The following is a 16,243-nucleotide window of genomic DNA, read 5'->3' as shown; positions in this document are numbered from 1 at the left end:
TACGGACTACATACAAGGGCAGCCCCACATAGAGTGCATTGCAGTAATCCGCGTAGTTGCCAGAACCGAAGGGGTATACTTGTGGGTCAAATGGACTGTAACCCAAAATCTGGCTTTTAAAAAGCCAATCTGGCAATCTACTATGGTGCAGCTGTACCACCGTTTTGAGGTCGTTCATCTCAAGAAACGGTGTTGCTGAGATGGTGATCTCAGGCAATTCCATGACTCCAGTCTGCAGCCGACCAGCCAGGCTGCATGCTTCCCCAGTGGGCAATGTGGTCTGGATCTTCCCCAGAAGAGAGGTGGAAAGCCTGGTTCAGTGTTCCTGTCTCGGCACACGAGCTGTTTGTGGCAACAAGGAACCGCTCGAATGCTGAGACATCCTTGGAAATGAGCTTCCAGTCCACATTGGGTGGGTTGCGCAACCCCAAGTCAAACCTCCTTGCAAGGCCATGGATTGCCTCTTCGTGCTCCTGCAGGCACTGGAGCACGAGAAAGGTGGAGACTGGGTCAGAGCCTCCTGAGGGGTCAGGTGTTCACGCTGCCTCTCCCTGAGCATCTGCCTGCCCTTTTTCACTCTGGCGGAAATGGGCTGCTCGCTCGTTGCACCTCTCCACGACTGCAGCAGGGCCTTCAGCGGGGAAGCCTTGCTGTTCCCTGACAGGGGACACAATCACACACACACACACACACACACCGCTTTTACCCCAGCCACCACAGGCAGTTGCGCTGTGATAGCAGGCGGCACCACCGGATTGGTGAGCATATGTGCAATGGCCTCTGGGGAGATGGCAGCGACCTGCAGAGTAAGCCCCTCTTGACGCCTCCACCCCTCATCACCGGCATGCCTCACCCCCCCTCCCTCTGTCGGCCTCTCTGCTCCTACCTCTGCCCTGCACCCTCCTCACGGACGTCTTGTGGGTTCTAAATTAAAGTCCCAGCTCTGTTGTGAGGGGAGGAAGTGCCTTTAGAGAGGGTCGGGGGTGGTCTATTTACTATGCTGTGTGTGCCACAGCGTAATAGGAGAGCTGGTCTTGTGGTAGCAGGCATGACTTGTCCCCCTAGCAAAGCAGGGTCCACCCTGGTTGCAGATGAATGGGAGACTACATGTGTGAGCGCTGGAAGAGATTCCCCTCAGGGGATGGAGCCGCTCTGGGAAGAGCAGAAGGTTCCAAGTTCCCTCCCTGGCAGCATCTCCAAGATAGGGCTGGGAGCGATTCCTGCCTGCAACCTTGGAGAAGCCGCTGCCAGTCTGTGTAGACAATACTGAGCCAGATAGACCAAGGGTCTGACTCAGTATATGGCAGCTTCCTATGTCCCTATGTCCCTAGTGTTATCTATAGCACTGTTGGGCACACACAGAAGAATCCTGTGTGAATCATACATACACACATACATACATACATCCCAAATAAAGAATCAGGCTTTATGGGTGGGGCTTGGAGGGGGAAGCAGCAATGGGGTAAATCTAAGGGAAGGGAGGGAGAGGGAATTACTGGGGCTCAGCCCTAGTACCTACTTACATAGATCCCTTTCCCCCAACTAGGTCCTGTTTCAAAGAAGGAACTCTAACCTAGCCAAGGAGGGTTGTGGAGGGGCTCACCAACCCGACGCCTTTGCCTTTCAGCATCTTCAGCTGGAGTCCATCTGACCAGGAGCTCCAGGCAATCAGGCCAAGCACACACTGGCACTCAGTAGCCCAGAGGAGAGCAGCTGGGGGCTGGCAGGTGATGGACCACTCACCCACCCCCCAAATTAGAAAAGAACAGAGGGAAGGGGAGGAACAGCAACCAGTGAAATTCACGGGAGTGCTGGTAGCTTGGGGAAAACAAAAAGCCGTTGGTACTGCAGAAGAAAAAGAGAATATGAAGGAGACAGATAAGCCCTCTTCTCCACCAGGAGAAGGCCCAGCAGAGCAGCAGTGTCTGGTGCAGTGCAGAGTGATTCAGTTCAATCATGCAGCAGCAGGCAGCAAGCACAGCAGGGCAGGGCAGAGGCCAAGCAACAGGAAGGCAGCAAGGCAACCAGCTCTCACCCTCCAGATCCAGAGGCAAGTGAAGCCAGGCACTGTCTGCCTGGGCTTTAAATACAGTTTGAAACTCCCTCCTTTTTGCTCCGCCCTCCCTCGTCCCTCCCCCCAGCCAATGGGGGCAGAGCTGCCCTGACAACACTTGATTTGGAATGATAAAAAGCCAACCAGCGGAAAGGAAATCACAAGCCAATCGGAAGCAGTGGCAGAAAACCAATCAGCAGGGGAGAAAAACAAGTAGACAAGCAGACAAAATGGCGGCCACCATAGCCGAATCTGGTTTGAACCGGTTCACATCGAACTGAACTCAATTTGGTTGGATCGTGGACTGAACACTTTTCCTGGGGACTGGGCTGGTACATAATCGAGCCAGACAAACCACCCCAGTTCACAGTGAACCGGTTTGTTTTAGGGATGTGCACGGAACCACGGAGGCACGGTCCGGCACTGGGGTGTGTGTAGCTTTAAGGGCAGAGGGAGTAGTACTTAACACTCATGCCACTTTCCCCCCTCCGGCGCTCGACTTTTTAGCAAAGTTTTTGCGGCGGCAGCATTCCTCCCTGCCACCCCTGCCCCTGTCATTGTCCAGCAAAAGGGGAAGTTGAGTGCATGCATGCGCCCTTTGCAGCACGTGCGTTGCACACATCACAACATGTGACATGTGTGGCACACATGCACGGTGGTGGCAATGGGTGCGTGCACGCCGCAACGTTTTAAGGCTCTGCTCCTCTGGCAGGAGTGGAGACATCGTAGTCGGGCTGGCAGTGGTGGGGAGGTGGCGACCAGACCCGCCATCCGCCTCCTTGCCACTGGCCTCACCTGGCCCACCACGGCACTCATTTGCAGAGTTGGCAGCGATGGGGAGGCAACGATTGGCCCGCCACCCTGCCCCGCAAATGGCCTGGCCGGCTGCTAGCACTCAAATGAGAACTGTGCCCGGCTCCTTCAAATGGCCTCTGCGCAGGTGTGGAGAGGCCATTTAACGCAGGGATCCTCAACATTGGGCCCCCAGATGTTCTTGGACTTCAACTCCCATAATCCCCAGGCCCAGTGGCCTTTGGCTGGGGATTATGGGAGTTGAAGTCCAAGAACATCTGGGGGCCCAACGTTGAGGATCCCTGATTTAACAGACTGGCCTAGTGTTCTTTTTTGCTAGAACTGGTGCCTTTGTCCTAAAGCATCGGTGTTCTAGTGAAGAGTCAACTGACAGTCCCATAGCAGGGACTGATGAACACCGAGGGAGATGGCCCTGAGTCTCTCTGCGTGCAGCTTCCAGGGATCCACAGCTCCCCCCCACAAGAAGACTCCTTGCAAAAAACAAACTCCACCACGGAGGGCATTTTGCTTATCATGAATACCTTAGAGAGTGCCTTCTTGGGCGTGATCCCCATCACTCGTTGAGGTCATCTGGAGAGGTCCATCGCCAGTTACCACCGGTGCGTCTGGTGGCGACTCAGAACCGGGCCTTCTCTGCAGCTGCTCCTGGCCTCTGGAATGCACTCCCGACAAATATTCGCAGTTTAGGCTCGCTGTCGGCCTTTAAGAGAGCCCTGAAAACTTACGTGTTTGGCCTGACCTTCCAAGGTCTGTAAATTGTTTTTTTTTAAAGTATTTTAATTAGTTTTAAATGGTTTTTAATTGTTTTTAAATTGTGTTTATATTGTTTTTAGCACTGTGTCTTAAACGGTGTGTGTTTTTATGTCTTTTTACATTTGTTGTACACCGCCCAGAGCCTTTGGATGGGGCAGTTTATAAATGTAATAAATAAATAAATAAATAATGAATAAATAATCCTGAGATGGCCCCATTCCCATGCAGTCCAATACAGGCTTATAATGTCCAGGACGACCAGCATCCTTTCTATCCTAGAATCATATTGAAAGCACCCGGGGATGCCACAAAGCCTTACCTGAACTCATCTCTGCCCTAAATTGCACAGAGTTCACCTGTGCACAGTCTAACCATTTTAGAGCACTTGCCCTCTTACCACCACCTTGCTTCTAACTCTTCAACCTCCCGCACAGATAAGCAAAGGGAGAGTTGTGCTGCTTCCTCTTCTCTTTCCACGGATGATTCTTGTCTTCTTGCTGGTGTCTATCTTCTGTTTCTTTTTAACTGTGAGCCCTATGGGGGCATGGATCCATCTTATTTATTTATTATTTCTCTGTGTGAACTGCTTTAGAAACTTTTGTTCAAAAGCGGTATATAAATACTTGTTGTTGTTGTTGTTAATTGGTTCCCAAGCCACGTGTAAAAAGTTATTGTCTGAACTGTTTAAAAAAAATGCCGATGGCCATTGGACTTGAAACCCAAACTGTAATGGTTTGCTGGCTTGCTGCCTTGAGGCTGGAGTGTATGTTGCAAGCTCGTGCAAAGAGGTTTTTGCAACAAGGTTTGCAACCTGTGGCAAAATCATATCTGATGGAGTCCCCAAACTACTTGAGCGCAGCACAGGCCACCAGGGGGTCACCCAGGGGGCTTTGACTGTGAGGCCTCGTCATGACAAATAAACAGGGCTGCCACCCCATTAAGGAACGTTTAGTCAACCCAATTCACAGTAATCAGTCAATCAATTGAGTCTACATAGATTTGCGTGTGAGTAAAGCAAGAGTTGGGAAGAAAACGCCAGCTCTCTTGGGGTCTTGCCATCTGGCAATCATGGGTCGGGACTGCAAGCTTTCATGCGGGCTGCAAGCGCCATCTTAGACCCTATACTGACACTGCCAGTGCTAATGCCGAGTGTGATCTTCTCCTCTGTGCACACACCGGGCAGGTACCTCCCACAACTTCTGCAGTGCCTCTGCTGGCCAGGTCTTCCAGTCCTTTTTCGTGACCGCTTTTGTGGCGGTTGGCAAAAGGGTGAGTTCTTCTCGGAATGCAAGGGCTGGCCCCCAAGTGGCACTGAAATCTCTCTCTCTCCCGCAGCAAGGAGAGCTGGTCTGGTGGCAGCAAGCATGACTTGTCCCCTTAGCTAAGCAGGGTTTGCCCTGGTTGCATATGAATGGGAGACTCAAAGTGTGAGAACCACAGTGGAAGATCTTCCCCTCAGGGGATAGAGCCGCTCTGGGAAGAGCATCTAGGTTCCAAGTTCCCTCCCTGTAGGGTTGCCATAGTCAAACTTCCCAAATCCGGGTGGCCTAATTTGCATATTATGCCAATTATGCAGCAACTAATTTGCATTTATGGAGAGGAGAGCTGGTCTTGTGGTAGCAAGCATGACTTGTCCCCTTAAGCTAAGCAGGGTCTGCCCTGGTTGCATATGAATGGGAGACTTGATGTGTGAGCGCTGCAAGATCTTCCCCTCAGGGGATGGAGCCACTCTGGGAAGAGCATCGAGGTTCCCAGTTCCCTCCCTGACAGCAGCATCTCCAAGATAGGGCTGCAAGAGACTCCTGCCTGCAACCTTGGAGAAGCCGCTGCCAGTCTGTGAAGACCATACTGAGCTAGATAGACCAAGGGGCTGACTCAGGATATGGCAGCTTCCTAGGTTCCTAGCTGTGGCCAGGCCAAGCCACTGCTATCTCTCTCCCCACCCCCATTCCCAATGAGACCTAGCAGCAGCTGCAATCATTGGTCCACATGATTGGCTGCATGGTATCAGCCTAGTGGTGTAGGAACCTAGGAAGCTTCCTTATACCGAGTCGGACCACTGGTCCACCTACTCAGTATTGTCTGCTCTGACCGGCAGTGGCTCTCCAAAGTTACAGGCAAGAGCCTTTCCTTTCCTTTCACAACCAGGACAGCCAACAACCTGGATGGCTTTAAGAGGGGTTTGGATGACTTCATGGAGGAGAGGTCTAGCAAAGGCTACTAGATGGAGGGCTGTGGGCCACCTCCAGCATCAAGGGCAGGATGCCTCTGAGTACCGGTTGCAGTGAAGCAACAGCAGGAGAGAGGGCATGCACATCCCCAGAGGCATCTGGTGGGCCACTGTGTGAAACAGGATGCTGGACTAGACGGGCCTCCTTGGGCCTGATCCAGCAGGGCTGTTCTTACGTTATCATGTTCTACATGCTAAACAGATTTGTTTGGTTTTTTGTCACATTTACATTCCTGATGTTCAGCCCTAGGTGGTGTGCATTCATTAAAATACAACAAATATAAAACAGGATAAAATGGTAAAAACAATGTTATTCTATAAAACAGACCATTTAAAATTTGTTAATTAAAAGCCTGAGAAAAGTGTCTTAAGGGCCTTTTTAAAAGTAGCCAAAGATTGAGAAGCAGAAGCTCTATAAAACCATGCATAGTGTGTAGAGAATGGATAGAGAGACATTTTTCTCCCTCTCTCATTTCAAGGGTCATCCATGAAACCGATTGACAATAAATTTAGGACCGACAAAAGGAAGTATTTTTTCACACAATGCATAATTAACCTATGGCATTCTCTGCCACAAGATATGGTGATAGCAACCGCCTGGATGGCTTTAAGTGGGGCTTAGACAAATTCAGGCACCTAATGGCACAGCGGGGAAATAACTTGCAAAGGGAGCAAGAGGTTGCTTGCTCAAATCCCTACTGGTATGTTCTGCAGAAACACCTCTATCGGCCAGCAGTGATATAGGAAGATGCTGAAAGGCATCATCTCATATTGCGCAGGAGATGGCAGTGGTCAACCCCTCCTGTATTCTACCAAGGACAACCACAGGACTCTGTGGTCACCACAAGTTGACACCAACTCGGCAGCACAACTTTACTTACTTCTTGTTTGCTTTGGGGGAATTGTATCTTGTTTTTGGTACCTACCCCCCTTCTTATCTTCCGTATTCTTTAAAGGGAATAACCAGCACTTTCTATTTTGCTGGGAAACATATCGGCAGCCAGTGCAGATCTTTTAAGAGTGGTGTTGCATGGTCTCTTGGGATTCTCCGGGAGACAAGTCTGGCTGCCGCATTCTGCACCCACTCGACCACTGAGCTATGGCCCTGGGAAGGAACAAGGCACAAATCTCTTCGATATCGTAAATTGTATGTGTCAACATCCTGGCTGGACTCTGAGTTGCTGTCAGGGTCACAAGTTCACGCCTGCTTGTCTTTTTCATTTCACATTTAGAATATCAGTTGGCAGTTTGGTTTTGGGGGGGAAAGATATTTTTTAAATGGAGGGAACTTTGAGTTGTTCGAATTGGATCGTTTGAAAAAACTGTTGGGGCAACAATGTGTATATATTGAGAGAGTTGAGAGAGTCAATCCAAGGATAGACTCTATAACATAAGCGAATTGAAAGTGGAGAAGAAAATTAAAAATTTGGGTGTCTGGCTGACAAATAAAAATTCTTTGTTGTTTTCAAATAATTATATCAAAATATGGAACACATTAAAAATTGATTTGCAAAGATGGACTAGAATGAACTTATCTTTAATGGGAAGAATTTCAGTTGTGAAGATGAATGTTTTACCTAATATGTTGTTTCTTTTTCAGACTATTCCTATAATTAATACGTTAACTTGTTTTAAGCAATGGCAAAAGGACATAACTAAATTTGTATGGCAAGGAAAAAGACCAAGAATTAAATTTTAAAAATTTAACAGATGCTAAAGAAAGAGGTGGTCTTACCCTGCTGGATTTAAGGTTGTATTTTGATGCTGTTTGTTTGACGTGGTTAAAGGAATGGAAAACATTAAGAAATCCCAGAATACTTGATCTGGAAGGATTTGATAGGAGGTTTGGATGGCATTCTTATTTGTGGTATGATTAAACTAAAGTGCATAAAGATTTTCTTAATCACTATGTAAGAAGGAGTTTAATGCGAGTGTGGGTAAAATATAAAAAATGGTTGGAACCTAAAACTCCATTATGGGTATCCCCGATTGAAGCTTTAGCATGTACAGAGATAAATATGCAATCTGAATGGGGTACCTATAGAGATGTGTTATGTTTTCAAGATAAGGGCTGTAAATTAAAAAAATCCAGCTGAAGTTCAAAATTTGGTTAGTAACTGGTTTCAGTACCATCAGTTAAACGAAATTTATAAGAAGGATCTTAAAGCTGGATTTGAGGATCAGATGTTGAGATTTGAAAAGGAGTTGTGTGAAAATGATGAAAAATTAGTCTCCAAGATGTATAAGTTGTTGCTTTTGGAGGAGACAAGAGAGGAAATGGTTAAAACGACTATGATAAAATGGGCTCAAGATGTAGATTTCCTAAGAGGCCAGAATCCTTCTTGTTGGGAATAACTCAAGGAGAGTTCTCTAGAAGAAATGTAACTTTTGTTATGTATGCATCCACGGCGGCTAGAATAGTATATGCGCAGAAATTGAAAGATAATAAAATGCCTTCAAAAGAAGACTGGTTGATAAAAATGTTGGAATACGCGGAGATGGCAAAACTTACAACACTTATAAGGGAAGAAAACTTGGAATGTTTTAAAGAAGATTGGGAACCATTCTTACTCTACTTAAAGAACTATTTTTCTAGCATGGACCTTTCAGCAGTGTTTGAAATTTAGTATCACAGCAGGTTGGGGTAGGGTAAAATCAAATTATAAGGTGGAGTATATATGTTTTGTAATATTATAGCAATGGCTTATATGTATAGTTAACAAGGACTGCGCAGACTGGTAAGCGGGAAGTCATTATTTACTTAATTAAGTGTAACTTGATTGCTAAGATATTGTAAAAATCAATAAAACTTTAAAATGGCAAAAAGAGAGAGAGAGAGAGAGTTGAGAGAGTCAGTCTGCTGGAGAGGAAGAAGTTAGAGACCTGGAGAAAGTCAGCGTGCAGTTGGAAAAGAGAGAGAAAGAGATTCTCTCTGAAGACACATTTCGAGAACCAGAGCTGAAGAATTGCCGGGCGTTTTCCAGACGAGGAGCTTTGTGCCGTTTAAAGTGTTGCAAAGTGCAACGGTATGAGGCAGCGGCTTGAAGCCACCAGTACAGCATTGCTCGTGCATTTTTCAATGCATCATGACAGGGTTGTGTCCATTCAAATTGCCCACCACTGGAGCAGGTTTTCTGAGAAGGTGGTGTCCATATTCCACCTGAATTGCATTCACTGCCCCTCCCCCCCTCCGTTTTGGGCCAATGTGGTCACAGAGGAGGATGACGTGACAAGGTAGGGGTTTTTTGTATGTTTTTTTAAACGGCTCTAGGCAGTCTTATGCAAAGCGGGGAACCCTGGGGAGTGCACCATGATGCAAACAACAATTCCTTGATTTCCTCTTGCGCAAGAACCTAAGCAAAAAAAAATTTAAAAGTCAAATATGGAAAAGGGCATTAGATATCAACAAATCCTTGAACTGTAGAATGAGCCCTCCACACCACTGAGAACAGTTTGCAGGCTTGCTGGTAAATGATTCAGTTCTCTGGGCTTCTTTGCAGTAAACAAGGGGCGGCGGGGGAGTCCGTTGCCTTGCACAGAAGTAAATGATTTAGTTCTATGGGGAAGCAAAGCTCCTTCTATTCTGCTTGTTCTGCTTGCGCAAGCAAGAGCACCAGGACATGAAATGGAGAGGAAATATATATATTTAAAAACATATGCCCTTAGATATCCTCAATCTGCTGAATGATCCAGCCAATCCACAGCGCGAAAAGAAAGGAAAGGAAAGGAAAGAAAGGAGGAAACATGAACATGTCTGAAAAATAAATCTGACGAAAAACAAAAGCAAATGTGATCGAAATCAAAAGCCAAAAGCAGATGAGAAGCGGGTGGCCAGTGCGCGAAAACCTGGGCGGGGGGGGGGATTCTCATGCACGGGACGGAAGGGGCTGTAAAAATCAACAAATTGTTGCACCACAATTTGAACCATCCACACCACATCACGCTGCAATGCATAAACGATGGGGCAAGCCGCCTACAACAGAAAAATACAGCTACTTTCCTGCAATGCATTTGCAGCGTTGTAGGGCTACAACGCATCAATGAAATCCGAAACAAGGCATCAGAAATATGGAAGGCACCCTGCCTGACAGCACAGCGATTGTGATGTTGCAACACAGGCAATACGGAGGGGCACTTAGCGGACACGTTGCAAATCTGTTGCAGCGTGTAATCAGGCTGAGAGATTCAGTGCTGTGGCTGCAACCAGAGCTGAAATCACAGAAGGACCAGGCTGGGTTGAGCCCCAGGCTTGTTCTGTGGCCAGGATACGAGACTGCACAACAAGCCAGTTGCGGAGAAGAGGGTCACTGCAGAGAACTCTGGTAGGGACCCGTTTAGGTAGCTTAGTCTCCACCCCATGGCTGTTGTAATGGACCCAGCCATACAAAAAGTCTACTTGGTGGCAGCAGTAAAAGCATAGATGAGATAGGCAGCTATTCCTCCACAGGCCCCGTCCCATGATGGGATGGGGACAGGCAGAGGCACTCTAACTTCCAGACCTTGGGGCCCCGGTCCGTGGCCACCAAGGTCTGGGGGGGGCACCAAAAGGCTGGAGGGGCCTCTGGCAGCCACCCCGCCCCTCTGTGCCGAATCTCCATTTTTTGCTGAGGGATGGTGGCCAGCGGCGGGAGGTGGCCGCGGGGATGATAACAGAAGTCCTTCTCCCCACCCCCAGCGGTGGTCAGAGCGATGCTGAGCCTCTCCATTCAGCTCAGCATTACTCTGGCTGCTGCTGCCGCTGCCGCTGCCACCTCTACTGGGAAAGGAGAAAGACTGCTGGGCTCAACCCCCCCAGCAGCCACGTTGCAACATGCATGGAGGGCAGGCATACATGCACGGCTGCACACACGCAGCCCGGACTTCCAGTATTTCCAGGCAACAAAGGGGGTGGGGGCAGCAGGGAGGAACGCTGCAACCCCAAAAACCTTATTTTTTAAATGGAGCGCCGGCAGGGGGGAAGTGGCAGGGGTAAGTGCAAACCCCATGCCCTTAAAGGGAGACCCCCCGCCAGCACTGGACCACACCTCCACGGTTCTGTGCACATCACTACTCGGATCCAGAAGCACCCCCAGACTGTGTACCTGTCCCTTCCAGGGAAGTGTGACCCCATCCACAGAAGGCAGATCAAACTCATCTCCTGAGTTTTGACCCCACACAATGAGTACCTCTGTCTTATCAGGATTCAGTCTCAGTTTGTTATCCCTCATCCAGCCCATCACCGACTCCAGGCAGGCATTTAGGGAGGTTATGCCCTCTCCCGATGATGTTGACATGGAGAAGCAGATCTGGGTGTTATCAGCATACTGACAGCACCCTGCATCAAATCTCCTGATGATCTCTCCCAGCGGTTTCATGTAGATGTTAAACAACATTGGAGACAATATGGAGCCCTGAGGGACACCATATTGAAGTACATATTTTGAAGAACAACAGTCTCCAAGAGACACCATCTGGAACCTGCCCGAGAGGTAGGAGCAGAACCACTGCAAAGCAGTGCCTCCCACTCCCAGCCCCTTCAGACGCTCCAGAAGGATACTATGGTAGGATAGTATTGAAAGTCGTCGAGAGGTCCAAAAGGACCAACAGAGTCACACTTCCTCTGTCCATTCCCAATTGGAGATCATCCATCAGGCCAACCAAGGCAGTCTCTACCCCATAGCCAGCCCGAAAGCCAGTTTGAAATGGGTCTAGATAATCATTTTCCTCCAAGGCTGTCCAGAGCTGGGAAGCCACCACCCTCTCAGTCTCCTTGCCCAGCCATGGAAGGTTGGAGACGGGCCTGTGATTATTTAACTCTGAGGGATCCAAGGCAGGCTTCTTCAGAAGAGGTCTAATCATTGCCTCTTTAAGACAAGGAGGCGTCCTGCCTTCCCTCAGAGAAGCATTTATGATCTCTACCAGGCCTTCTACAACAACCTCCCTGCCAGATAGTATAAGTCATGTCGGAAAAGGGTCAAAAGAACCGGTGGTAGGTGGCACTGTTCCAGTCAGCTTGTCCACATCCTCAGGAGTCACAATTAAGGGGTTGATTCTCCTCATTTGTTTCAAACCCTAACCCTTTTTTCAAGCTAAGGATATGTGGAAACATACCAGCGGGGATTCAAACCGGCAACCTCTTGCTTGCTAGGCAAGTTACCTCCCCGCTGTGCCATTAGGTGGCGCTAAACTGGCATTGGGGGCTCCCAGTTAAAGCCATTGGGATGGGAATGAAGCCCTGCAAGCCTGCACACTCAAGACCGAAGTAGCCCTTCCATGGCAAACATTCCGTGGCTGAGTCCAAACATTTCCCATCCCAGCTCAAAACAAGATTGCTACTTGGTGGTGATGCTGCAGTTAGGAGAAGGACATGCTTGTTTGTTTTCTTGAATCATCCTTTTAATAATCCTCCAAGAGTCACTGAGCTGAAGATCAAAAATGGACAGCCGGGGATCCCAGCTCTGCAACCCCAGCCTTAGAGCGGAGGCCAAACACTTTCGGGTGAAAACAGCCAGTCAGGCTGAGTGTTCAGACACAGGAGAGGAGGTGAAACTGCCTTGCCTCTTTCGTGTTTTGAGGGATGGGGAGTTTTAAGGCTGAGGGTGAAACGCCTGCCACCTCCCTATACTGCCCCCCAACATCTGCCAACCCCACTCCAAGAATGCCCCTAGTGCAATATTACATCCCAAGTCTGTGGAGAAAATGGCACTCGTTTTCTGTGGGAAACAGAATTTTTTTCTCCAGTCTGTGGGGACGGATCTGCAGGAGGGCGAGTGAGCTGCCCCTATGCTCTGCCCCGCTCCCAACCACCACCACCTCTAGAAATTTGAAAGATGCATGTCCACTGCAGAGGGGGAAAGGAGGTTCTCCTTCTGCCCCACATCACAGTGCTGACCCAGGTCCTCCCCTCCCAACTGTTGTTCTGTCCTTGTCCCCCAGGAAGGAAGCACTCATTGCCCCCCCACACACACACACAACGCAGAGTCATCCTGACCCCCAAGGGGGCCAATCCGTCTGCTCTTGAGTGAATGGAAAACAAGGACCTGCGTGCCCAGGGCATCGTGTCTTTAAGGGAATGTCTAACCCTTTAAGCCAGGGCTGGCCTCACTCTCAACAGTAGCAGCTGGTCCTAAGGAGCCGGGGGGGGGCACCAAAGGATGCTGCTGGGGCTGCTCCTATCTCTCGTCCTGCCCTGCCTGAGACAAGCTTTGCTGCCTGCAGGCTGGCCATTCATCAGGTAGAGCTGTGTGGTTACTGCACAGCTCTACCTGATGAATGACCAGCTTGCAGGCAGCAAGATGGGGAGAGGGAGAGAGGAGCAGCCCAACCTGCCTCCTTTGGCGTGCCTCTGGCTCATTAGGACCAGCCACTACTGGGTTCTAAACCAGGGTTCCTAGATGCTGTTGGACTACAACTCCCATCACCCCCAACCACCGTGGCCTCGGCTTTAAGCACTGCCTGCTCAAATTGGCTGCTCTGGAGCTCTCCCGGTATCCGACTGCCACCTTGTGGCCATTGGTGTACAATCCACATTCTGCCTCAACAGATTCCCAAGCGAGCAAAACTAGAAGATGGGCATCAAAGCATGGATTCTCAGGCATTCTAGAAATAGGGTAGTGACAGGATAAAGCCAGCCTAGCGACGGGGTTGGTTTGGGTTATATGAGAAGCTCTGACTTCAGTGGCACACCTAGGCCATTTGGCCAGGACCAACCCTGCTGCAAAGCCCCCCGTCCGCCAACGTGATTCCCCCCCCCCCGCCACTGCGAGCCCCCTCACCATGAACCTGCCACCACGAAGCCAAAGTAGTCTAGCCGCCACGTATGCAGGGGGGTGAGCCAAGCAGGCCTCCCCCCATGGTGGCAACGGGCAGAGCGGGAGCGACCGCTGAGCCTGGCTGTCCAGCCCAGCAGCCCTTAAGAACTGTGAGGTGCTCCAGTGGGCCTGCGGAGTTCGATTGCCGACGATTTCCCCCTTGTCGTGGACGGACCACCATCTAGTTAAAGTGGGACTCATGACCACTTCCAACCTCCACAGGGGCGGAGGGCCCAATAGGATGGTCCTCCCAAGAAGGTTATTGGATCCAATAGGATCCCAAGAAGGCTTAGAGGGATCTAGTGTTGGCTCTGCCGGTGACCCTATTCACACTCTGGTGGAGAACTGGAACAATCACCTCACCAGGGGAGTGGACACAATCGCTCCTAAGCGTCCTCTCCAACCTGCTTCGAAACTGGCCCCTTGGTATACAAAAGAACTACGGGGGCTGAAGCGGCAAGGTAGACGACTAAAGCGCAAGTGGAGAAAGTCTCAAGGCATCCTCTAGATCAGGGATTCTCAACCACCGGTCCGTGGACCGGTGCCAGTCCGTGAGGAGTTGTGCCAGTCCATGCTGGTCCATCAGGAATTAATCCCCCCACCAAACGATTGTGAGCCAGTGGGGGCCACCACTGCTGGGAGCTCTCCAGAGCTAATTTCTAGGCAGGCAGCCCTCACTGTTGGGATAATGTTCATTTCAAGGAAGCTAAATGAGTGTTATCCCAACAGCAAGGGCTGCCTGCCTAGAAATGAGCTCTGGAAAGCTCCCACTGGCAGTGCCTCCTGGCTTGAAGTTGTTTTGGGAGGTGCCTGGGGGTGGGGATGAGGAGGGGCTGACCCCTTTACTAACTAATGGTCCTGGAAACTGTGCACAAAGGATGTACATAAGAACAGCCCTGCTGGGTCAGGCCCAAGCTGGCCCATCTAGTTCAGCATCTTGTTTCGCACAGTGGCCCACCAGATGCCACTGGAAGCCACAGGCAGGAGTTGAGGGCATGCCCTCCCCCTTGCTGTTACTCCCCTGCAACTGGTACTCAGAGGCATCCTATCTTTGAGGCTGGAGGTGGCCTTTAGCCCTCCGACTAGGAGCCGTTGATAGACCTCTCCTCCATGAAGTTATCCAAACCCCTCTTCAAGCCATCCAGGTTGTTGGCTGTCACCACATCTTGTGGCAGAGAATTCCACAAGTTGATTATAAAAAAAGTATTTCTGTTCATTTGTCCTAGATTTCCTGGCAATCAATTTCATGGGAAGACCCCTGGTTCTAGTGTTATGGGAGAGGGAGAAGAATTTCTATCTATCCACTTTCTCCACACCATGAATGATTTTATAGACCTCTATCATGTCTCCCCACAGTCATCTTTTTTCTAAACTAAATAGCCCCAGGTGTTGTAGCCTAGCCTCATAAGGAAGGTGCTCTAGGCCCCTGATCACCTTGGTTGCCCTCTTCTGCACCTTTTCCATTTCCACAATGCCCTTCTTTAGATGTGGTGACCAGAATTGTACACAGTACTCCAGGTGTGGCCACACACATCAGCGTATACTTGAAGTTGGGGTTTTTCATCCAAATGTGCATCACTTTACACTTGCTAACACTGAACCACATTTGTCACCCATTCACTCAGTTTGAATGTACCGGTCCATGACTCCAAAAACGTTGAGAAACACTGCCCCAGATTATTATACAGAGCACATTTGAAAATCTATGCTCAGGTGATATATGCAGCAATAAAGCAATTCTTTTCTGCCCATATCACATCCACAAGTTTATGTCCAACGGAGTTGTTCAGGGTTGTAAAGGGGCTAGTGTGTGCACCTTCCCCCTTGAACCTGTACTCAGAAACAACAAGTACTCACTGTGGTGTTTTAAAAGAGTTTTTTGTGGACAAAATCTCTCACATTCGGGCTGACTTGGATTCAAACTCCACAATTGTTACAGTGCCTGATGCCGAAGTGTCCAGCAGCTCCTCTTATGTGACGACCCTGGATCAATTTCAATTTGTGACTCCTGAGGATGTGGACATGTTGCTTGGAATGGCTGGGCCTACCACCTGCCCTCTTGATCCTTGTCCAACAGGGCTTATACTGTCTAGCAGGGAGGCTGTTGTAGAGGGTCTGGTAAAGAAGATTAATGCTTCCCTGGGGAAGGGCAGGCTGCGTCCTTGTCTTAAGGAGGCAATTCTTAGACCGCTTCTGAAGAAGCCTACCTTGGATCCCTCATTGTTAAGCATCTACAGGCCTGTGTCCAACTTTCCATGGCTGGGCAAGGTGATTGAGAAGGTGGTGGCCTCCCAGCACCAGGCAGTCTTGGAGGAAACTGATTATCTAGACCTATTTCAAACTGGCTTTTGGACAGGCTATGGGATGGAGACTACCTTGCTCGGCCTGATAAATTATCTCCAATTGGGAATTGACAGAGGAAGTGTGATTCTGTTGGTCCTCTTGGATCTCTCAGCAGCCTTCGATACTATTGACCACAGTATCCTTCTGGAGCTTCTGAGGGAGTTCGGGGTGGGAGACACAGCTTTGCAGTGGTCCCGCTCCTACCTCACGGGCAGATTCTAGATAGTGTCCCTTGGAAACTCCTGTTCTTCAAAATCTGAA

This window comes from Hemicordylus capensis, chromosome 1 (assembly GCF_027244095.1).
Source record: "Hemicordylus capensis ecotype Gifberg chromosome 1, rHemCap1.1.pri, whole genome shotgun sequence".
NCBI lineage: Eukaryota > Metazoa > Chordata > Lepidosauria > Squamata > Cordylidae > Hemicordylus > Hemicordylus capensis.
The sequence above is the reverse complement of the archived record's forward strand: the minus strand, read 5'-3'. Positions refer to the sequence as shown.